Here is a 24958-nt window from a genome sequence, read left to right on the forward strand (position 1 = left end):
TTAAGATCACTGCAAACAGACATGTTAGCTAAAACAAGTTTAGAAATACGTGACAATACACGCAACCTTGTAATCCGGGTCATCCCAGGAAGATGCGGATTCACGTACCTGACCTCTAATGAGGGAGAAACGGTACCAATAGCTTACAAATCACATTTGTACATTCAAGCAGAAAAAACATTCAGTCTCACAGAAAATACTGTAAAGGCAGTTCAAACTGCTATAGCAAGAGAACGAGCCCTAGCTCAAGGCAAAAGAATAACTGTTTTCACAGCAGAATCAGTCTTCGAGGTGCTATTCAGCCCATTAAACCTAAAAACAGTGGCACTAGATCCGAAATGGATACAGTGGGAAAACTCTCTCGCTGCAGAAGACGTGACATACTATTTTGTCCGGAACATGAAAAAACTGAATGATTTAAAATATGAAAAAGAATATCCTCTGCCAATCGAAATTCTGCGTCTGGAACAGTACTCTTGCATAATCTATACAGACAGATTTGTACAGCATTACAATGTAGATGATAAAACCTACAATGCAGCCTGCGCAATTGTTAAAGGTCGCTGGCTCTGCGGTAAATTCAGACCGAAAATAACAAAAACTGAATCACTGAGAAAATGTTCGGCTCTGCGAGCTGAAATAAGATCTTTAAAGATGGCGCTTGAAAATGCCGAACGTGAATTCCCGACACTAATCGTGTGCGATTCGCATTTTTGCGTCAATTCTTACAATAATGATTTGCAGACCTGGGTTCAAAATGATTACAAAGATGACAGAGGTGCCAATCATTCATTAAATGCTTTGGAAACAAGTAGTTCTTTTACAGAAAGAACTACAAAAGACTCACGTGATATGCACTCTGAGTCATCAACGTGATTGTGTTCACGTTGCAGGGAATTCATTGGCTAAAAGAGCCACAGCGGAAGCAACTAAACCGGCTTCCGTAGGCACAAAAAAGCGTTCAGAAAAATACATAGACGGGGAAACCATGCTGGCGATAAAAATGTCTTCAAAAGGCAACTGTGCAGCACTACCTGTGAACTATCCACTCAATTATACATACGTAATTGATGCAAACTCCGTTCCTTTTGCTCGAATCCCTGGAGTGGGGGATAGGGTAATTCCAAACACGAATCGGAGAATCTTTTTAATAGCAGACGCACACATGGGATTGGGTCCAAGGCACAAACAGATGAAGGAATCTCTGACAGAATTACAATCAGAGTATTGGTGGCCGGGGATGAGCCTTCAACATTATAAATTTGCAAAGAGCTGTCCAGACTGCAACAGAGACCGCAGTAACGAGCCAACAGAGTAATGCCATGGCCATTTCTGTAGGTAGCATAGGGCTATCTACACATGAAATCCAGCGTTCTATTAATTTCTTTTTATAACTATATTCACTTAAAAATGTGGCCCCAGCGCTAGGCTGATGCCAGAACTGTTATAAAAGATTTGCGAGTCTTTATCGGCACATACGCAATTGCCATGCTTCATTCTGACCAGGGTCCTGCTTTTAGCTCTCGAGCTTATAAGGAGGCCATGACCAGCATGGGCATTGGATTGCGGTTCTCTTGTCCCTTCCATCCTGAGGGAAATGGGGTAGTGGAAAGAAAAAACCGAGACATAAAGCAATCTATAACGGCAAAGGTATTAGGTTCGGGTGATGGGTGGGTCCAGCATTTAACAAGTGTCCAACGTAGTCTTAACAACTTGCCAAGAAATTCTCTAAAAGGTTTCAGCCCGTACGAACTATTGTTCGGAACCAGAATGTATGCTCAGGACTTAGATAGTCATGCTTCAGTGGTAGAAGATAAGAAAAAAGTCTTTGACATCAAAGATCGTTTGGCTGTTTTACAGGACTTAAATGAAACAAGGAAAGCCCTGAGCAACATAAAGTTAAAGCAACAGCCAACAACCACTGAAGACACACCACCTGTCCCAGCAAGACCTGTCTGGATTTCAAAGATTGGGGATCTGGTCAGAGAGAAAATAGCGGTGAAGAAGGAATTTGGGCCTTCTTACAGTAAAGCAGTACCTGTCTTAGCAATCAACGGAACAAGATCAGTAGTACTACCGCCCCTTGCTGGTAAAAGGAGAACCGAGTTGTATCCATCGACCTGGTAAAACCACAATCATGTGGCCTATAATAAATAGTAGGCCCAGTGGACTCCCAAGAATTAATAAAATACCCAAATTTGCTAGTATCCAAGAGGTTCAAACTGAAAGACTAATCACATTTGATAAACCCGCGTTGAATAAAAAAGGACTATGCAGAAATGCCATGGAACTTGTGCCTCATGAAACCCAAATTAAAACAGTTCGTCATGAAACACCAGTCTACAATGATGTAGCATCAGAATGTGCTAATGAAAGCCAAATGGAGAAAACAATTCCAACAATCGACAGAATTGCATCTGGCTACTTCATCAATTTCGATAACTTTTCTGAAGATCAAAACGACACTGAAGTGACGCCAGCAACAAAGACTTTTAAAGAAAAAGCAACAGAACTCTTTCATCAACTCAAAGAAGCATATCTAAATGCACCATTGATTGAACATTGGATTGTATCAGGGGTACTTATACTCCTACTATGCCTAATTTAAATTTTAATTTTAGGAACATTTATTACAGTACAATGGACACAGCAAGTCAGAACATCAACTTAGTTCTGAAGCCTCACAAATCATCTCACATCGAGAAAAGAGAACTATCATAAGTGAATGTCACAGCCATTCCAATACCCGGCGGGGTAGCTTGGGACAAAACAGACTACGAAATATAAGGCCCGGTCGAACTCTTGAAATATCCTCATCAGTTTAAGGTTTCATTAAGTGACTTCGTAAAACCAAGTACATTGTCTGATGATTGGGACTTTGAAGTATAAATAATATGATGTCGGATTTAGTTTTGTCAGCAAAATTTACAGAACATGATAATTTGCAAGGTTCATCGAATTATGAACAGATGTACTGTTTTACTCATTAAGCAGACCACTATTTACATAAATCTGCTCAACCTAGAAATGTTTTTAAATATAACCAATGGGAACATTGTGCTACTCCACCTAAAAGCAGTTCAAAAACATTCTATGAGAAATTCCAATACTTCTCAGGGTTTAACACAAATGATGCAGAAACATTTTATTATAAACTGTTAGATAAAACAGGGACAAAAACCATGCTGACAAATACTAAATTGATATATTCAGAAGCATTGTATGAAAAAATGATAACATTTGGTTTTGATTTCTGGAAAAATAACATTGAAACAAAAACCATCTGGGGTACAAACGATTGGCAGGTACAAGGCCTAGAAGCATTATTTCGAGCCTGCATGATCCCAGAACAAATAATGTTCTTGAATGACACAATTCAACAAACGACCTGTCTTGGTCTAGCCAAGATTAAAGACCTTAACAAACCATCTATTCCAAAGCCAATACCTCATAATGCAACCACAGATATTGAAGTAGACGTATCCCAAATTTTAAATGAAAACAGAACACATCCTGATTGGAAAAAGTGGTTAATCTGGCCTACAGACACAAATAACTGTCAAGACAGATTCCTGAACAAAATACAGGGGTTAAAAATGACCAGACCAGACCCTAGATACTTCAAATCAGAGGGGGACCCCACATCAATTTAGGCAGGTCGATGGGGAAAGCAACAGTCAAACACGGGGAGGGGACCTGCCCGCAGTAATTTTAGTAGATGGCCTCGGAGAGGTCCTTTGTATTATAGAAATTGCCCTGAACCCAAGCAAATCATATAACGATTGGATATTATCAAAATTTATTTTTTTATTTATGAATTCATTTTCATTATGAATGGATATAAATAGTTTAGCATCATGATAAATAAATAAGCACCTTAGCAACAATTAAACAGTGGTTCTGACTCCATACTTGCATACCGTTAACACTCATACAAAAAACATTCACACATCATACAACACTAGGCAGAGATGATTTTAGATGACAAGGGGACCGATGATCAGATGTCCGGGTTGGTTCAGTGGGTTCCTAAATAGGAACAGACGCCAACGCGCGTTTCGGTGTGTGGCCCCGTCCGGGGCAACACCTTCATCAGGGCAAAGTGGGGTAAAGAAGGAGGAACCACAAGTGTACAAGAATTCTATTGATGGCGAATGAGGCTGGCGTATGATTAAAAAAGTAGGTGATAATTTGCTGGTACCAGGAAGTAATCGCGTCGCCTTAGGGAGTATCTGTGATAGATGGAATCCTGTCCCCAAATATGCGTGGCGGTATCCGCCCCAAGGGGGGTGACACAAGGATAAATAAAAATGGATCCCTTCAGATCGAGGGGGAGATACCATAGATGACTTTAGATAAATGCTGACATCGTCTGTTACTGGTGCGCAATAAATAAACCTTTTAAATGGTGGAGTAAATGCCACGGTCGGATTCTGATCAGTGCTGGGGCCGCCGGCTGGGAGTGTATGTTAGGCTATCCAGGGAAGGTGTCCTTGGTTGGTATCTCAGTTCTCCCGTCAGATTATTTTCAGGCTTTGTAAGGTCCCTCCTGGAAGGAACCTGGTGCATTAGCAGGGGGCAGTCTCCAGTCGGCGGTCCGGATAGCACGCACGAGGACAGGCAGACCCTAGATACTCCCAGAGACAACATCCAGGGATAGTAACAACATACAGTGTAGGGAAACTATGCCTTGAATGGCTACAAACATCCACACTGGCACAAATTAAGCAACACTTATCTTTACTTAAAGATGGTGCTGACTTGCGCGATTTCATTATGGGACCATGTAAACAGCGTCAAAAACGTTTCATAGCGGCCAGTATATATGCTGCTTACAACGAGGCATGAAAAGTGACTCAAATTGAGACAGCAGAGAAAATACGAGAAATTGATCGTATTAATTTGGAAAAAACACTTTCTGTTGTGGACAATGGGTTAATGACTCTGTCCTCCAGAATATATTCACTGGACAGTATTGTATCATCTGCTATCGATATAATAGACCAGGACTTGCTAATGTTACAACATGGCCAGTCCCAATTACATTCTATTGTACAGCTAGGCTAGACGTTGCAAAACCTCCGTTCAGGCTATGTGCCATGGTGTTTAATCAACACAACATCATTGTTTTCTATCTTTAACCTTACTGATAAACAAATCAGTTTGGAACAGAAAGGAGCAGACTATGCAATCCTGAGCATCGAAAAACTTGAGAGATTACCATTGACAATGTCAGAAAGACCTGCCATTGAATGGATAATACACGGAATAATCACAATTCCGATAACAACTTTCCAATGTAAAAATTGCCTAGAGTATATTCCAGCAGGCCAGTATGAAAGGTTGGGTAAAGGATACATTAAGTCATCATGGAAATTACCTTATACACATACATGTTATAGTGACAACAACAAAAATGTATTTCTTAGTGGTAATGAGTGTAAACAATCACTAAGCGGTATACTTTTGTGCCAAGTTATTAACTTGCATGGGGCCTGTGAGGGGACTTCAAATAACCTTTCATGCCACCAGCACAGCACACCTGCAGAACAGATAGAGCCATTCTTTAGACAACTTTCTAACTGGAGTTACGTTCTAATAACGGATCACAGCTGTTGTTTCTTGGTGCCAGGGAAACAGATCTCTTAAGCGCCAGTTCCATGGTCACTTGCTGTATGCAAGCATTGTATCCAAATGGCCCTGGAGACTCAGTGGCTCCGATTTGGCCTCCATTGAATATCTCTACTATACGAATTGATACTTTAAGCAGAATGAAGTCTGTGCTTTTAGAGACAACAGTGCCCATCATGTCATCAAAAGAGACGTATGATCTCCAAGTTGCAAGTACAACTGCAGAGATACATACACTTTTATCAACAAATTGCCCCGTGCATTTCACAGAAATGCTCAGCCAAATCCTAAATATGTCGAATGCCAGTGGTATCTCGTAATGTATTTAAGACAATTTTTTCGGGACTGTTAACACCCTTCGAAGCAGTCCTGGGCATCTTTCCCAATTTTGTCCATTCGGTCTTTGGCGGCCTACCACTACTTTTGGGACTCGTAGCAGGGATTTTATTTCTGACCCTCCTGCTCCGATATGGCAAGCCAAAACGCAGACATGACTCCGGCAAGGATGGAAGAAACGATCCTAGCAATACGCTACCGGGACTGCATAACTAAAGTCCTTGGACTAGCCCGGCTAAGAGATCTGAATATGACCTGGTTTCTTTCATTCAGACCTATATGGCAGACCTGCATCTTACCTGTGCTTCGATGTATGCTATGCGGAGAGGAATGCGTGTTAGACACCTGTCTTGCACTACAATCAGCAGTACCAATGGATATCAACACTTTGCTAAGTCCTGTAACGGCTCATGCATCGTGTTGTCCCCAGCGGTTACCAATCCTGATGACGGCATTCGTTGAGACTCCTGCGCTACGACTAGGTGGTGGCAGTGAAGCAAGAAAGGAAAGCAACATCACCCAGGTACGACCTTCTGTGAGTATTGCTGATCCTGAAATCGATGGAGTGACTCTCCTGACTCGCTCAGAAGAGGTTGCTTCCCCACTCTCCCAAGGCTTGGTGATTTGGTGATACCAGAGCGCTTTGAAGCAGATTTGCGGTATCGTAGCCCTTCCAGCTGACTCTAACCACCGCGTCTGCACTCCGCTCGCTCTTCTGCCTCTCATTAGCGCTATTATACCCCCGCATTGCTGCCGCCGCTGCCTGCATTATGTAATTGCCATCTGTAGTGCTGCATATTTCAATCAGCGCATTGTTCTGTTCGCATTGTTTAATTCTAAAGTACTTTATGCTCGATTGTGCCTCTGATTGTGCCCCAGTCTCGCCCAGTTTCGCTTTCTACCTGTTGCAGCCATTTTGTTGTTGTTGTGCTTCTTAGCCCGTAGCTCCACCCCGCTCCCGCCTCCCAGCTGACCCTCCCTCGCCCCTCCCCTTCCACTATCCATTTATGACAGATGCATTTGCGCGCAGCGTTCACATGCAGCGGACGCGCCGAAGGTGCGCCAAAGATAAGGACCGCGCCCAGCGCCAGACCCCCTGGTCCTCACAAAACCCTCTCCATCCACATAGCGTACGACGCCGATACCCTCCTTGCCCTCAACCCCGGACGCACACCACAATGCTGTGAAGCTACCCCAGGACACACCCATGGACCATTCGCATGCCACTCCTGCAAGTTTACCTGCATCAGGACACACACCAAATCCACTTCCTCCAAACACACCTCTGACTCTAACCACCTGAAGTGCATCCTGCTGAACACCCGCTCGGTCCACAGACACGCCACTGAACTCTGGGATCTACTCGACACTACATCACCGGACGTCGCCTTCCTTACTGAAACATGGATGAACGCCTCATCAGCACCCGACATCACCATAGCCATCCCGGACAATTACAAGATCATACGAAAAGACCGCCCCATCCAAACAGGAGGAGGTATCACCATCGTTCATAAGAACACCATCCAAATCACGACCAGCTCCGACGACAACCTTGCGGCCATCGAACACCTTCACTTCCAGATCCACACCGAACCCAGGACCACACTTAGAGGCACCCTCATCTACAGACCACCAGGAACCCGCACACAATTCAACGAAGACATCACTGACTTCATCAGCCCACATGCCCTCACATCCGAGAACTACATCCTACTGGGAGACCACAACTTCCACCTGGAAAAGAAAAACGACAGCAACACCACCACCCTTCTGGACAACCTGGCCAATCTCGGACTCAAACAACTTGTTGACACCCCCACCCACCTGGCTGGACACACGCTCGGCCCTATCTTCACCTCCAGCAAACACATCTCCTTCGATCACACCACAGCTCTCCATTGGACGGACCACAGCTGCGTCCACTTCAGCTACAAAAAGACCTTGACCCACAACCCCCCACAACCTATTCCTCGAAGAAACTGGAACAAAATCACCACCGACCAACTCTTCACATCGCTTAACCAAAACCCTCCTGCCATATCATCGGATCCAAACCAAGCTGCCACCAAACTCACACAATGGATCACCCACAGCGCTGACCAATTAGCACCCTTGAAAAACCACCAGATCAAACATGGTAGCAAAAATTCCCCCTGGTTCAACGATGACCTTAAGAAATCCAAAAAGTTATGTCGTACCCTCGAGAAAACCTGGAGAAAAAACCTAACCACTGACACCCTGACCACCTTCAAGGACGCCACCCGCAAACACCACCAATTGATCCGATCCTCCAAGAAATCTGCATTCAAGGATCGACTCGACAACAACGCCCACAACAGCAAAGAACTATTCAACATCGTCAAAGAATTTACCAACCCCATCGCCGGCACCAACGACATCGCTCCCTCCCAAGACCTCTGCGACTCTTTATCCTCTTTCTTCCACAACAAAATCGCCGAAATACATAACAGCTTTGAAAACCAGACCGATCAACAGACCACTCCACCCACCTCCGAACCAAAACAGCACTCTCACAACCTTTACGCCTGGAACCCAATCACTACTGAAGACACCATCCGCCTGATGAACTTAAGCATGGGCGGAAAATCCGTTACGCTCGCGGATTTTGCGGATTTTTGGGAAATTCGCAATCCGCTTTTTGACTTTCTTTGGATCACTGTTGGATTAGAAATTTTACAAGTAAGTTTGTTTGGGGCATTACAGTTGCTGCAACTAAAATTTTGGAATTTTCGATTTTTGGGCTGTTTTGGGGCCTTTTGCCCAGGGGTACTCAGTGGTGGGTGGACTGAGTCTTTCTGTGGGTTGTCTTGAACTTAAACATCATGGAGGGCATGGATGGATTGGGATTGTGCTGATTTTTCAGTGATTTTCGTTTTTTGGGGCTGTACTTGTGGCCTTTTCACCAGGGGTATTTGAGTCTAGCATGGGCCTAGTCTTTCTGTGGGCTGTCTTGAACTTAAACATCATGGAGGCCATGGATGGAATGGGATTGTGCTGATTTTTCAGTGATTTTCGTTTTTTGGGGCTGTACTTGTGGCCTTTTCACCAGGGGTATTTGAGTCTAGCATGGGCCTAGTCTTTCTGTGGGCTGTCTTGAACTTAAACATCATGGAGGGCATGGATGGAATGGGATTGTGCTGATTTTGCAGTGTTTTTCGATTTTTGGGGGTGTTCATGGGGAGGGACAGGCCATGTGGCTGGTGGCCATTTTGAGTGCTGCTACAGGCACTGGCCATGTGCTGGGAGGCAAGTGGCCATTTTGAATGCAGGCTTTGTTGTTAGGCCTGCAACCATTTTGCCTACTTTTCAACGTTTATGCCCAGGGGTAGTGAGTCTTGCATGGGCCTAGTCTTTCTGTGGGTTGTCTTGAATTTAAACATCATGGAGGGCATGGATGGATTGGGATTGTGCTGATTTTTCAGTGATTTTCGTTTTTTGGGGCTGTACTTGTGGCCTTTTCACCAGGGGTATTTGAGTCTAGCATGGGCCTATCTTTCTGTGGGCTGTCTTGAACTTAAACATCATGGAGGGCATGGATGGAATGGGATTGTGCTGATTTTGCAGTGTTTTTCGATTTTTGGGGGTGTTCATGGGGAGGGACAGGCCATGTGGCTGGTGGCCATTTTGAGTGCTGCTACAGGCACTGGCCATGTGCTGGGAGGCAAGTGGCCATTTTGAATGCAGGCTTTGTTGTTAGGCCTGCAACCATTTTGCCTACTTTTCAACCTTTATGCCCAGGGGTAGTGAGTCTTGCATGGGCCTAGTCTTTCTGTGGGTTGTCTTGAATTTAAACATCATGGAGGGCATGGATGGATTGGGATTGTGCTGATTTTTCAGTGATTTTCGTTTTTTGGGGCTGTACTTGTGGCCTTTTCACCAGGGGTATTTGAGTCTAGCATGGGCCTAGTCTTTCTGTGGGCTGTCTTGAACTTAAACATCATGGAGGGCATGGATGGAATGGGATTGTGCTGATTTTGCAGTGTTTTTCGATTTTTGGGGGTGTTCATGGGGAGGGACAGGCCATGTGGCTGGTGGCCATTTTGAGTGCTGCTACAGGCACTGGCCATGTGCTGGGAGGCAAGTGGCCATTTTGAATGCAGGCTTTGTTGTTAGGCCTGCAACCATTTTGCCTACTTTTCAACCTTTATGCCCAGGGGTAGAGAGTCTTGCATGGGCCTAGTCTTTCTGTGGGTTGTCTTGAATTTAAACATCATGGAGGGCATGGATGGATTGGGATTGTGCTGATTTTTCAGTGATTTTCGTTTTTTGGGGCTGTACTTGTGGCCTTTTCAACAGGGGGATTTGAGTCTAGCATGGGCCTAGTCTTTCTGTGGGTTGTCTTGAATTTAAACATCATGGAGGGCATGGATGGATTGGGATTGTGCTGATTTTTCAGTGATTTTCGTTTTTTGGGGCTGTACTTGTGGCCTTTTCACCAGGGGTATTTGAGTCTAGCATGGGCCTAGTCTTTCTGTGGGCTGTCTTGAACTTAAACATCATGGAGGGCATGGATGGAATGGGATTGTGCTGATTTTGCACTGTTTTTCGATTTTTGGGGGTGTTCATGGGGAGGGACAGGCCATGTGGCTGGTGGCCATTTTGAGTGCTGCTACAGGCACTGGCCATGTGCTGGGAGGCAAGTGGCCATTTTGAATGCAGGCTTTGTTGTTAGGCCTGCAACCATTTTGCCTACTTTTCAACCTTTATGCCCAGGGGTAGTGAGTCTTGCATGGGCCTAGTCTTTCTGTGGGTTGTCTTGAATTTAAACATCATGGAGGGCATGGATGGATTGGGATTGTGCTGATTTTTCAGTGATTTTCGTTTTTTGGGGCTGTACTTGTGGCCTTTTCACCAGGGGGATTTGAGTCTAGCATGGGCCTAGTCTTTCTGTTGGTTGTCTTGAATTTAAACATCATGGAGGGCATGGATGGATTGGGATTGTGCTGATTTTTCAGTGATTTTCGTTTTTTGGGGCTGTACTTGTGGCCTTTTCACCAGTAGTATTTGAGTCTAGCGTGGGCCTAGTCTTTCTGTGGGCTGTCTTGAACTTAAACATCATGGAGGGCATGGATGGAATGGGATTGTGCTGATTTTGCAGTGTTTTTCGATTTTTGGGGGTGTTCATGGGGAGGGACAGGCCATGTGGCTGGTGGCCATTTTGAGTGCTGCTACAGGCACTGGCCATGTGCTGGGAGGCAAGTGGCCATTTTGAATGCAGGCTTTGTTGTTAGGCCTGCAACCATTTTGCCTACTTTTCAACCTTTATGCCCAGGGGTAGTGAGTCTTGCATGGGCCTAGTCTTTCTGTGGGTTGTCTTGAATTTAAACATCATGGAGGGCATGGATGGATTGGGATTGTGCTGATTTTTCAGTGATTTTCGTTTTTTGGGGCTGTACTTGTGGCCTTTTCACCAGGGGTATTTGAGTGTAGCATGGGCCTAGTCTTTCTGTGGGCTGTCTTGAACTTAAACATCATGGAGGGCATGGATGGATTGGGATTGTGCTGATTTTTCAGTGATTTTCGTTTTTTGGGGCTGTACTTGTGACCTTTTCACCAGGGGTATTTGAGTCTAGCATGGGCCTAGTCTTTCTGTGGGCTGTCTTGAACTTAAACATCATGGAGAGCATGCATGTAATAGGATTGTGCTGATTTTTCTGTTTTTTTCCGATTTTATTGTGGTGTATAACTGAACTGATGTTCCTCTGTCTTTCATTGTTTTTAGGTGCACAAGACTCAAGAGAACCACCAGTGCCAGGAAGAAGTCCTGCAGCGGTGTGTGTGTGCAGCATAACGTCACGCGACGTCACGTCTGGCCTCAGACAACTCTACAATTCGTGCAACTGCGGCCTGCTGTCTGACCTGCTCTGAAGAAGATGGCCCCAAAAAAAGTTCTCCGTAGCTCCTCTAGCAAGAAAGTTGCTAGTAAGGAGCAGAAGAAGCAAGTTACCAAGGAGGCTGGTGTGCCAACCGCCACGTTTTTTGGGAGCAAAAAAAAAAGTACGCCTGCAGCAGCAGCAGGATCTGCTGGGGACCAAGCTGGGAGCAGCACCCCTGCTCCATTGGGTTCAGTGCCTCCACCACCACGCCAACTTAAGTCAAAGCCCTTGAGTGATTCAGAGGCAGTCAGTGCACTTCTCCAATCACCATCGACCAGTGATGTTGGCTCATCGCAAGAAAGTAGCAGCAATGTCCCTGAATCAACACAGGTTGTTGTAACTCATCTGACAAGTGTTGAACAACACCATGTGCAAGTACACGCCCAAGTACATGTGGAAGGAGAGGCAGCAAAAGGAGATGCGCAAGCAGAGGTGCGTGGAGGGTCACAAGTACCCACAATAGTTGTTCCTCCCGAAGTAGGGGCACATCAGGAAATCGACAATGAAGCCGAGGTATCATTGGAAGCCACTCCTCCTGATGATCATTCATTGTCTTTCACATCCCTAGCAAGGAAAAGATCAAGGGGGGTGTCTACATCTTCTTCAAGCCCACCTCCTTCTGATGATACGGATCCAGCTTGGAAACCACCACTGCGGTCTGAGAGTGAGGCACACCATGATCTGACAAAGGTACCTAAGCGTAAAAGGAAGGTCGTCGAAAAACTCATAGCTATGGAGTGTGATGAGGCTCAACAAGAAGTGACAGATACTGCTGGTAATGAAGCCTCTCACGATGACAACGAGCCAGTCATCACAAAGGTCACTGCAGCCCCACCGGGCATGCAGCAAAGAGACATTTTGACCCTATCCCGAGAAGCTGCTGAGCGTGATGATGATGTCGACGAGGAGGCAATGGAAATGGAAACACAACAATCATTAGATTTGGAGTTAAGTAGTACACCAACACCTACCGCTTCCATATTTCTTCCTCGCAAGAAGGTACCCACCTCGACCTCAATTCGTGGTGGTGAAAGTGCAAAACGTACTGAAGTTCGGCAATCCACATCCTCCACTTCATCTGGCATTAGCAGCAGGACCACCACCACCAGTATCGCCGCCTCCTCCGGCCCCCAAAGACATTTCAAGTCTCCAGTTTGGGACTTCTTTAGTGTTTGCCCATAAATGGAAAACGTAGCCATTTGTAGCATTTGTAAGCTTCGAGTTAGTCGTGGTAAGCTTGGTTCTAACTATGGTACCGGAGGCCAGAGAGGTCATCTTAGGAGAGCGCACCCTGTCCAATGGTTTCCGCACCTAGAGGCGGTCAAGGAAGCCGGAATTGCACGTAATGAAAACGTTGATTTTTCATCTGATGATGACGAGGAGGAAGAAGATGATTCAAACACTTCACTTACACCCAGTACCCCTGTCAGCAGCACACCCCATGTGAGGCACACTAAGAGTGTGGGAGAGAGTGAGACATCAATGCGGAAAAGTTCATCAGCGAACGTAACTGGGTCGAAGATATCATCATCATCCCGTAAATCCTTGGTCCAGGGCAACATTAAAAAGATGTTGTTTACAGAAGCGCAATATGAACGCAACCACCCACTGACGCGACTGTATAACACTAAGCTGGCTAAAATGCTAGCTCTGGACCTTCTCCCTTTTTCTTTTGTAGAAGGGGTTGGTTTTCTAGAATTAGTGGCAGCGCTCTGCCCTAAATGGAAGGTTCCTAGCCGGTTCTATTTTGCCCGAGTTGCGGTTCCAGCACTACATGAAGATGTTCTGAAGGTGATTGGGGCAGCTTTGCAGAAGAGTGCTGTTCACACTATACATATGACAACAGACATGTGGACCAGTGGCGCAGGCGCTGATTACATGTGCATCACTGCACACTGGGTCTCTTTTTCAGGGGCTAAAGCAAAGCTAAACACAGGTGTTGACACGGACATTGTTTTTAAAGCTGCTCGGAAACATGCAACACTAGCCATGTTTGGTTTGGAGAAACGTCACACAGCAGAAAACATTTTGGATATCTTTAACACAAAGGTCCTTAACTGGCTGTCCCCACTAAAACGCCAGGTTGGTTATGTTTCCACGGACAATGGCGCCAATATAGTTAAGGCCATGAGGGACGGTAACTATTTCAGAGTGCCGTGTTTGGCGCACTGTATAAACCTGGTTGTCCAAAAATTCTTGGGTAAAAGGCAGTGCAGCGTACAGCGTATTGGACACCTGCCGAAAAATGTGCAAGCATTTCAGCCATTCTTTTAAGGCCCGGAAGCAGCTGAGGAGCCTGCTATATCAACGTAAAATGCCAGTGAAAGCACTCATCCAGGAGGTGGTAACACGTTGGAACTCAACCTTCTACATGCTTGAGCGTCTGTATGAGCAGTATATGGACCTTGATCAATATTTCCTTACAGAGGGTACAGAGGAGCTGAGGATGGGTGCGGCGCATGGGAACATAGTTCAAAGCCTGACACGCATGCTTCGTCCTTTTGAGTTCTTCACGCGTGCAGTCAGCAAGGAGGACTGTAATTTGGGAAAAGCTATCCCATTGTTGTACATGCTGGAGGACCAACTGAAGGAGGTGTGTTCTGTTTTTGAAAAAGATGTAAAAAACCAAGACTCTTTTCTTCTGCCTGAGAAATTATTAGAGCTCCTACAAGGTGATGAACGACTTAAAAAGATCCACTCAGAAGAGCATTACATTTGTGCTACTATTCTGGATCCACGCTACAAAAAGGCGCTGGCAGGCCAAGCATTCTTTCCTTTTGATGATGAACATGTTCCAAAGTACAAACATTGGCTAGCCTTGTCAGCCAAGAGGTTTGAAAGAGAACGGCTGGAAATTGAAGGAAATGGCAGTACATCAGCAGGCCATCCCCAGTCAAAACAATCCACTTCTGCACCTGTGGCTGTGGCACAAGTGACCTCTCAGCCGTTAAAGACAGCCGGCAACCGGATCATCTGCACGAGACACAACAGAAACATTGGAGGCTGAAGAGGATTGGCTAGCTCTGCGTGGGTTTGGTTCTCAAAAGGTCAGAGGCACAGCAAGAGCTAAGCAAAGTGGAGGAACCTTGGATGAGGACCTTGAGTCGATGGTGAAGGACTATCTGAATGACTCAACAGAGGTCTATGTTAATTCTGACCCATTGGCGTATTGGCATGGGAAAAAAGAATTGTGGCCACAGCTCACCAACCTGGCTTTAAACTACTTGTCTTGCCCACTCGCAAGCGTGTCTTCTGAACGGGTTTTCAGTGCTGCTGGTGGCATTGTAACTCCCAAACGGAGCCGCCTCTCGCCCAAAACTGTGGAGAGGTTAACAATGATCAAGATGAATCAGCACCTCATACCACCAGATTTCAGAGTACGAGAAAGCGTGCCGGATGAAGAGGAGGTGGCCAGCAACATAGATGAGGGAATTTCTACTCTGTCAGGTGACACTGAGCTCACCCTGCCTGAATTCGCAGAGTATGATGACGAAGCCTTATTCTCATTCCTGGACCGTGATACCGAGCCCTGAAAATGAGACAACGAATCAATAACTTTCTTTTTCGTCCTTATTCACTTTTATTCCTGTGTGTCTGTCTTTCTTTGTTGTGCACAGTTAATATATTTCAAACTTTAATCAGATAATCACAAAAACAAGCCCATCAGCAGAACTGTCTTCACTGGTTTGCTAATTGATTTGAAGTTGCCGCAGTCTGCATTCCTCAGGTTCACAAGTTCAGAAGAACATGCTCCTCTATCCTCCTCCTCCAGACTCCTATTTCCATCAAACCAGAGGGCTGGTTTACGCCCAATGAAGAAAGACTCAGCACTTGTGGGGGTGTTGTTGTACCTCTTTGCAGGTGAGTTGACGGCTCTGGGACCATTGTTGGGAAGCTCTAATACCGGATAAAAGTGGTTTGGACCAAATCCCAGGCGGAAATTTTTTTGTGTTTTTGATGACTTGCTTGCCTTTGAGGTGCTCTTAGGGGGGGTTCCGTCTGTTTGTGGGTGAGTTTCGTGGTCTGGGAGCACTGCTGGGACACTCTAATCTTGATTGCATTTGCTTTTCAGGAAATCCGTGGTGGCAACCCCGACTTATGGCCTAGCCACGCAGCGCGTTTGGACCAAAGGCCGAGAAATATTGCAAGTATGAGATTTTGCTTTTGGCCTGTTTGGGGGTGTTATGCTTCTTGGCGGGTGGGTTGGCGGGTCTTGGGGCATTCCTGGGAAGGTCTAATACCGGGTAGAAGTGGTTGGGACAAAATCCAGGCCGATTTTTTTGGGGCTATTTCTGACTTTTTGCTCAATGTAGCGTTTTCGGGGGCCTGTTTGGGGGGCTTCCTGGTGTTTGTAGGTGGGTTTCGGGGTCTGGGCGCACTGCTGGCTATATATACTTTACTTTGCAAGAGGTTTGAAGCAAATCCATGGTGGCAGAGGGGAATTAGGGCATAGCTGCAGAGCGCGCGCGGAGTGATTTGGGAAATTTGGGAAAAACTGACTAAGTCCCCATTTTTGTACTTTTGCTCTTTGGGGGTCTTCTACTCGTTTTCTCCTGGGTTGACGGCTCTAGGGCCATTGCTGGGAAGCTGTAATACCGGATAAAAGTGGTTTGGACCAAATCCCAGGCGGAAATTGTTTGTGTTTTTAATGACTTGCTTGCCTTTGAGGTGCTTTTAGGGGGGGTTCCGTCTGTTTGTGGGTGAGTTTCGTGGTCTGGGAGCACTGCTGGGGACACTCTAATCTTGATTGCATTTGCTTTTCAGGAAATCCGTGGTGGCAACCCTGACTTATGGCCTAGCTACGCAGCGTGTTTGGACCGAAGGCCGAGAAATATTGCAAGTATGAGATTTTGCTTTTGGCCTGTTTGGGGGTGTTATGCTTCTTGGCGGGTGGGTTGGCGGGTCTTGGGGCATTCCTGGGAAGGTCTTATACCGTGTAGAAGTGGTTGGGACAAAATCCAGGCCGATTTTTTTGGGGCTATTTCTGACATTTTGCTCAATGTAGCGATTTCGGGGGCCTGTTTGGGGGCTTCCTGGTGTTTGTAGGTGGGTTTCGGGGTCTGGGCGCACTGCTGGCTATATATACTTTACTTTGCAAGAGGTTTGAAGCAAATCCATGGTGGCAGAGGGGAGTTAGGGCCTAGCTGCAGAGCGCGCGCGGAGTGATTTGGGAAATTTGGGAAAACTGACAAAGTCCCCATTTTTGTACTTTTGCTCTTTGGCTGTTTGGGGGTCTTCTACTCGTTTTCTCCTGGGTTGACGGCTCTGGGGCCATTGCTGGGAAGCTGTAATACCAGATAAAAGTGGTTTGGACCAAATCCCAGGCGGAAATGTTTTTGTGTTTTTGATGACTTGCTTGCCTTTGAGGTGCTTTTAGGGGGGGTTCCGTCTGTTTGTGGGTGAGTTTCGTGGTCTGGGAGCACTGCTGGGGACACTCTAATCTTGATTGCATTTGCTTTTCAGGAAATCCGTGGTGGCAACCCCGACTTATGGCCTAGCTACGCAGCGCGTTTGGACCGAAGGCCGAGAAATATTGCAAGTATGAGATTTTGCTTTTGGCCTGTTTGGGGGTGTTATGCTTCTTGGCGGGTGGGTTGGCGGGTCTTGGGGCATTCCTGGGAAGGTCTAATACCGAGTAGAAGTGGTTGGGACAAAATCCAGGCCGATTTTTTTGGGGCTATTTCTGCCATTTTGCTCAATGTAGCGTTTTCGGGGGCCTGTTTGGGGGGCTTCCTGGTGTTTGTAGGTGGGTTTCGGGGTCTGGGCGCACTGCTGGCTATATATACTTTACTTTGCAAGAGGGTGGAAGCAAATCCATGGTGGCAGAGGGGAGTTAGGGCCTAGCTGCAGAGCGCGCGCGGAGTGATTTGGGAAATTTGGGAAAAACTGACAAAGTCCCCATTTTTGTACTTTTGCTCTTTGGCTGTTTGGGGGTCTTCTACTCGTTTTCTCCTGGGTTGACAGCTCTGGGGCCATTGCTGGGAAGCTGTAATACCAGATAAAAGTGGTTTGGACCAAATCCCAGGCGGAATTTTTTTTGTGTTTTTGATGACTTGCTTGCCTTTGAGGTGCTTTTAGGGGGGGTTCCATCTGTTTGTGGGTGAGTTTCGTGGTCTGGGAGCACTGCTGGGGACACTCTAATCTTGATTGCATTTGCTTTTCAGGGAATCCTGAATCCGAAGGCCGAGAAATATTGCAAGTATGAGATTTTGCTTTTGGCCTGTTTGGGGGTGTTATGCTTCTCGGCGGGTGGGTTGGCGGCGGGTCTTGGGGCATTCCTGGGAAGGTCTAATACCGGGTAGAAGTGGTTGGGACAAAATCCTCGCGGAAAAGCCTTTTGGCACTTTTTGTAACTTAGGGTTTGTTAGGGTTAGCCCTAGCAGCAGGATTGCATGTGTTTCGGGGTGTTCTAGATTTTTGCAACTGAGTTCTGGGGTCTTAGAGCACTCGTGAGAATGTGTAATTTTGGTTGCAAGTCATTTGAAGAAAATCCATGGTGGGAAAGGGGGGATTTGGCATAGTTAAAGAAAGCCTTTGCCACTATTCTTAACTTAGGGTTCGTTAGGGTTAGCAGTATTTCTATTGCATGTGTTTGGGTGAGGGGGTTTTCGAGTCTTGGAGCGATGCTGGCTATGGATACTTTTGCTTGGTTGCTTGCAAGTGGTTGGAATGCAATCCACGGTGGGTAAGGGGGTACTTGGGCCTACTTTTACTTTCAAAGTACGTTTTGTCACCAGTTTTCTGCTAGGCATCGTTTTTTGAGATTTGATTGGGGGTCTTCTACATTTTTGCGACTGGCTTTAGTAAGGGTCTGGGACCGTGGGAGCACTGCTGGGAAGATCTAATTTTGTTCTAAAACACAGTTTACAGTACACCTAGCTTGAGGGGAAAGATCCGCTACATTAATTTGCCCCTACTTATTTATCCTTTAAAAGGTGACTCAGACAGAGTACGCACTTTCCAAAATATTGTACTGTCTACTAGGAAAATCAAAGTGTGACTTTTTGCACTCCACAGCCTACATACCTTATATTTATTTATCAGTGGTGTTGTAATATTATATCACTTCCTGTTTTTCGTTGAATAATTACAGGCCGGGTTTCAGTCTCTGCAATGGGGAAAAAAGGATGGAGTCAGGCTTCACATTAGCGACCCACAATTCAGCATCAGGCAGGCAGTGGACAGGGTGTCTTCTGGTCACCAACATTGATGGACGAAGCGTCAGCTGCAATGGAGGAGTGCCGCTAATGAGAGGAATTTTTTTCTGAATGCAACTTACTTACCAAATTCAACAGGACAACTACAACAACATACAGATACAGTATCCTTAGTGTTTTTCTCTGACTGTGACTGCATTTCTTGGATCTCTCTCTGCTTCTAAATTGATCCCTTAACACATCACTTAGTCCACTCCACTATCACATCTGCACCACACATAGTCATTTGTAAGTGCTCCTACGTAATTCGCAAATCGCAGCACGCCCCAGCCCGTAGAGGACTGGGATGGCCCCAATGATGAAGCATGTCACCAAGGGGCAACCCTGGTGAGTGAGGGGACACCTAAAAAAAAGCAATTTCTCCTTTTCTATCTACTATACCTTCCAGACCAACCCAATTGAGTGTTGTGAATGGATTTATAGTGACCAGCAAGGCTCTCAGGTATCTGGCTACAGAGACCTTATGTTGAATATAGTTATCAATATTTCCACACACGCCCTGTACTGTCGCATTCTTTCTTCCATGTTGTCGAAAGTACTACTTAATTTTCACTGACATGCATGCAGTAGTGCATGCACTTTCAAAGATTGATGGATAGGTTTGTACCCAAAGATTTGTTCATGTTCAATTGTTTGTCCTTGCTGTGCTTTTTTTACAGGGTGTCTTCTGGTGACCAACATCGATGGACGAAGCATCGGCTGCAATGGAGGAGTGCCGCTAATAAGAGGATTTTTTTTCTGCAGGCAGCTTACTTACCACTTTCAACAGGACAACTACAACAACATACAGATACAGTATCCCTTGCCTTTTTCTCTGACTGTGACTGCATTTCTTGGAACTCTCTCTGCTTCTAAATTGATCCCTTAACACATCACTTAGTCCACTCCACTATCACATCTGCACCACACATAGTCATTTGTAAGTGCTCCTACGTAATTCGCAAGTCGCAGCATGCCCCAGCCCGTAGAGGACTGGGATGGCCCCAATGATGAAGCATGTCACCAAGGGGCAACCCTGGTGAGTGAGGGGACACCTAGAAAAAGAGCAATTTCTCCATTTCTATCTACTATACCTTCCAGACCAACCCCATTGAGTGTTGTGAATGGATTTATAGTGACCAGCAAGGCTCTCAGGTATCTGGCAACAGAGACCTTATGTTGAATATAGTTATCAATAATTCCACACACGCCCTGTACTGTCGCATTCTTTCTTCCACAGTTGTCGAAAGCACTACTTACTTTTCACTGACATGCATGTAAGCATGGGCGAATTTTGCGAATCTCGCGTTCGCGAATTTTGCGGATTTGCGAACTCGCAATCCGCAAAATCCGCGAATTCTCGCGAATTTGCGGATTTTTTTTTGGGTGTTCGCGCGGGTTTCTGCCAGTTCGCGAGGGTTTTGTACAATTTCGCAAAACGCGAACTTACCTGTCGGGTCGCAAGTTTCGCGAACTTGTTGTTTCTACGTGTCCAGCCTGTTTGGGACACTCTTCTTCATCACTGCCACTCTCTGTCACCACTGCCACTCTCTGACTACTCATGCCACCCTCTAGCCCACCCATGCCACCCTCTGTTTCATCACAGCACCCTCTGGTTGTCCAGTCAGTGTACATTATTGTGGCAACGCAAGCACACCTTCCCTGCCTCAAGTGACCTGAATTAATTTGGGGCTGATTAATGTGTCACAGAATATTTTTTTAGCTGGCACCTGCTTCCTTAGTGCTTCCTGATTAGTGATCTTTTGCACTTGCTAAGTGCTTTCATTGTTGCAAAATTAGTTACAACACCTGCCCTGCCCCAACTGACAATAATGAATATGGGGCAGATTAATGGATTTGAACTTCCAGCCTGGCTCCTGCTTGTCTCCCTTAGCTGTAATTCAGGACCTTTGTGGCATATGTGTAACTATTCTGAGGTTCAGAGCAGGGTCACATAATAGTTGCAACTGGCAACTGAACTCTGGAGGGGCCCCTCAGGAAGCACTACAGGAAATGGCTACTAATGATGAGCCTGAACTTTTGAACCTGGTAAGTACTTTCAGTTTTGCTAAAATCGTATTTCTGCAATTTAGCGCTTATTCGCGGGGCGCGAAGTTGTACTGGGAAGCCGCGAACTCACGCGAACAGTGCGAGCAAAATCCGCTGCTCGCGGATTTGCGGATTTTGCGGGAGATTCGCGAATCTCGCGGATTGCGAATTTACCGAAAATCCGCAAAATCCGCGAGCGAAACGGATTTTCCGCCCATGCTTACATGCATGCAGTAGTGCATGCACTTTCAAAGATTGATGGATAGGTTTGTACCCAAAGATTTGTTTATGTTCACAATTGTTTGTCCATGCTGTGCTATTTTTTCTTGTCTCCCAAAACCTTTCCCAAAAACCCCCGTACCCATCCATTTTTCAAACCCTAACCCTCTTCCCCCGGGCTGTGTGGTTTTGATTGATGTGTGACTAAATTACAGCAATAAATCCACACACTTGCTGGGGAGGATAAGGTGATAGCAACAGGCTGGTGAAGAAATCCGAGGATATATTCTTACTCTGCTTGACAAAGACCCATGGCTAATGTCAAAGAAGTTCAACCGAATTAGTTATACTTTAACATTTGTTAGGCTACAATGTGGCACTGTTCTAGTGTACTTCTGTCACCTGCTATATTCTCTATTGTACAGTTGTATTGCTCAGGAGGACAAACCAGATTTCATTTTCTTTTTTTTCATAGGCATGCAACTGCCACTGTGTCACACCACTAGTACCACCGCTATGAGGAAATTTTATCCGCCCAGGATTGCCATCCTTATTTGCTGTTTCCCGTGGAGCCAGCCCTGGGCCTAGCCCTACTTGCAAACAGAAATTACAGGTAAGATAGGCGTTTGGTTGGAGGTAGTATAATGGAGTATTAGGAGAGACGAGAGATTGGATTGACGGTAGTACTACTAAAGTCCTAGGACTATTCAGGAAAACAAACTTACTGTTAAACCCCCACCCACCAGACTCAAAAGCAGTAAAAAACAGGTATGGTCAGATAAAGTTTCAAAAAGTATATTTTTATAGCCCTAACAAAAGAATCTCCCGCAAGACCCTCCCTAACCCCAACGATTGTCCTTCAAAAGTCCCCAAAAATCCCAACTCCCAATTCCCACCCCCCAAAAGTCTCTAAAAAAGGGGCAAGGGGCACTATGGCAGGGTGCTGTTGGAATTAGCAGCCAGGGCATCATGCTCCTTGCGGAGGGTGGCAGGTTCGAAGCGGAGGCCCTCCACCACGTTCTTATAGTTATGGACCTCCTGCTCCAGGTAGGACAGTCTGAGGGATAAGCGGCGCCGGTGTGCCTTGCAAATCCTGTGAGGGGCAGCTGCTTTCTTTGCTGCTGGGCGGTGGCGTTTGGCTTTGGTAGCCCGGCTCCGTACCGCTGGAGCACTGCGCTGGCTGGCAGCCCGCACGGAGGAGGATGCAGCTGTCCCAGTGGACGTTGTTGTTGTACCAGACTGCGTCTCCTCCTCCTCCAGGGCCACCAGCCGCCAATATTCAGCGACAGTGGCATCCAGCCTCCGTTGCCGGGCCATTCGAGCCAGCTCCTTCCTCCTTGATGGTGTCTTGGATTTGGAAGGAGCAACTACATGAAAAAAGAAAGACATAGTCTGTAACCAATGCTCCTTAAGATTAACACAAAATGATTGAGCAGAAAGTTGTCACAGTACAAGTAGCAAATTGAAAGCACAGTACATAACTATTGAGGACAGTATCTATGTAACCTCCGACTTCTTCATCCTTGCTCTAACATTAGTGGGAGTTTCAGGAACAAATTCTACGAGCACTATGGACTTCCATTACAGTCGACTATGACAGTACACCACTCTTATTCTTCTTCTTCTCTCTTGTTTAGGAAAATTGGTACGTTATCTTATGCAAGCCGGCATAATGCCAGCGCAGTGAACTTGCACCCGAGAAAAACAGACGCACACCATGGTGAGTGAGACAGACTTGCGTTACTGTACCGGTCCAGTACATGCAGGTGGTGAAGCTCTTACTTTTCTATTACGGGTGGCACTGAGAATACTCTGTTAAAATGGCTACTGCTTAATTAATTTAGCTTTCACCCTACAGTGCAAATGAGTATTAGAAAAGGAAAATGAAGAAGCTAAATTATCTGATTATCTATCACTTCACATGGGATGTATTTGATGACATATGGGATGACTTTAGGTGCTTTGCTTATTATTGAGTGAACAGTGATACCCCCACACATGAATGACGTACTACTACTAAACTAAAGTTATTAAGGGAGGTAGGGAGTGTCCACCGTAATAACCGGATATATGCTGTGCTTGCAGTTGCAATACAAACTACTGCTACTATTCATGGTAGTATTTGGACAACGTTACAACTTCTTTTCCTTGCCTTTCCTACACTGGAACGGACGTGTGGGTGCGGTGTTACATGCTCTTCAAAGTAACACTTAGTTCATCCAGTGACCGTCTACTCTCTCTAGATACACATATGCTATCTAAGAGTCAGATAGAACCATGAATGATCCAGGCATCCATCCATTCAAAGTATATTGCACACATACAGTTTCTGTCTCACCCACCCAGGCTGTACTCCTTCCACCCATCCTTGCTTCATCATTCACCCAGCCATGCACCATACCATTTTCTTACCTTCCCAGCCACCTCGGGGACCAAGCAAACACATATCATTCTTCTTTGCCAGTCATCATTACATTTCTCGTGCTTCCACACTTACTTACACCCTTCTTTCGCTTTTCGTTCATCCCATCCATCAAGTTCACCTCAGATCTGATTGGGATTCTTCTCGCCAAAAACTTCACAGCTAAGTCGAAGTACATTTAGAGGAGGCTACTACCTGCTTTTTTTATAATACACCCGTGCAGAAAGCACACTCTGCAGTCTTCAATCTCAATGACTAAGGAATGTATAGCTTACCTCTGCCCGCCACCACCGTGTGAACCCTCACAGGCATGTCCCTGTCCGGCACTTGCACCGCCTCCTCCCCAGAGTTGTCCTCCTCGTCCAATGCCACCACCACCTCCGCGCTGGCCCCGTCTCCAGATGTTCCACCTACAAAGTACATTTAATAATGTTAGAATACACCACTCACTACTATATAATATTTGGTCTAGGAGGAAGAAAGAAATGTGAAAAACACAGTGTACAATTTAATAATTTATGACTGTGTACTCTAGAGTAAAAATGTCCCTTTTTCCAGGGAAGGCTGTTGTCTTGCTGCACTTTTTGGCACAACTGATGAATGTTTGCTTTTTACTTTTTAACACGCACCACTTTTTCTCCTAACAGACAGAACCTTGACTTCTAAGAACACGAGCAGGATCAAGTTCAAACCAGGTGAGAGCTCGGCTCGACCACAAGAAATGTGTCCAATTAATCGTCAGCACTAAGCACTTTTCCATTTTCAGTTACACGTTCACTTTTATGACAAACTTGAATTTAATAAATGTGTTTACTTTTAATAAAGCTTTTAAACTTAAATAGACTCTGTGGTTTTTGGTCCTCCAAACTAGAGTGGATGAGCTAAAGGTTTTCGAATTTTTGCAAGCATGAGTCCGTGCCTCTGCCATCGGTGACTTTGGGAGCTAAATGACTCTGCCACACTATCTAGTCAGTAAGGAGATTGGGGGTTCAACTACAAAGTCTGTTATCACTGAGGTATGTGGAAAGTCTAACAGTTACAGCACCTATTATAATTGATAAGCTAAGCGATGCATTATTTAGTGTCCATAGTTCTGTTTGTGCAGATTTGTCCCTGCAACAGTAGTAGAATGGATTGTCCTCCGATCCAAACCAAAAGTAAAGTAGTATCTTATTCTTTCTTGGTGGTGGTCATTCACCTTTTTA

Source organism: Lissotriton vulgaris, chromosome 2_1 (genome assembly GCF_964263255.1).
Source record: "Lissotriton vulgaris chromosome 2_1, aLisVul1.2, whole genome shotgun sequence".
NCBI classification, from domain to species: Eukaryota; Metazoa; Chordata; class Amphibia; order Caudata; family Salamandridae; genus Lissotriton; species Lissotriton vulgaris.